Source organism: Ceratina calcarata, unplaced genomic scaffold (assembly GCF_001652005.2).
Source record: "Ceratina calcarata isolate Rehan_Ccalc_2016 unplaced genomic scaffold, ASM165200v1 scaffold1430, whole genome shotgun sequence".
In the NCBI taxonomy this organism is placed as follows: domain Eukaryota; kingdom Metazoa; phylum Arthropoda; class Insecta; order Hymenoptera; family Apidae; genus Ceratina; species Ceratina calcarata.
In genome coordinates this window covers 14,229-15,052 of record NW_017135445.1, presented here as the reverse complement: position 1 = coordinate 15,052, position 824 = coordinate 14,229, and positions in this window count along the sequence as shown.

Sequence of the window (824 nt, the reverse complement as noted above, 5' to 3'; positions counted from 1 at the left end):
AAAGAGTTCAAGTACTTGGGGTATCTGTTCAGGGCCAATGGGGGGCAGGAAGGGCGCATTAAGGAGAGGGTAAAAAAGGCAGGAGTGGTGATGAGAAGTGCATGGGGGATTGGGAGAAGAAAATTTGGAAGAAAATGGAGCAGGTGGATGTGGCTGTTCCACACACTAGTGTGGACGGTAATGGGATATGGGGCGGAAATATAGGGGTGGAAGGAAAGGAAAGAGATAGAGGGGGTACACGAGAGGTTTATAAGATGGACTCTGGGGGTTGAGTGAAGGACGCCGGGGTACATGGTGAGGGAGGAGACAAAGAGAGAGAAAATGAGAACAAGGGCTTGGAAAAGAGCGTGGAGGTTTGAGGAGAAGTTGCGGAGAGAGGAGGGAGGGGAAGTGGCGATATGGTGTTGGAAAGAGGTGAAAAAGAGAGAGAGCAGAGAGGGAGAAGAAGCGTCGAAATGGGAAAAGGAAAGGAAAGAGAGAAGGAACCTCGTGGGAGAAAGGGGAAGGGTGGAGGAAATGGGAAGCGAAGAGGAATACGAAAGGATGGAAAGGGAGGACAGGGAAGAGCAAAGGAGGGAAAGGGCGAGAAGAATAAGCGAAGCGAGGTACAGCAGGTGGTATAAAGAAGTGAGGACAGAAGGGGTACCAAGGTATTTGATGGCAGGTTGGAGAGAGGAGAGATGGAGAAGAGTTGCGAGGTACAGATTAGGGAATGAATTGAACGAGAGAAAGTACTGGGAAACGGAAGGAGGTAGATTGTGTAGGGTTTGCGGCGAGGAGGAGGAATCGTGGGGACACGTACTGGAAAGATGTGAGGGAGGAGA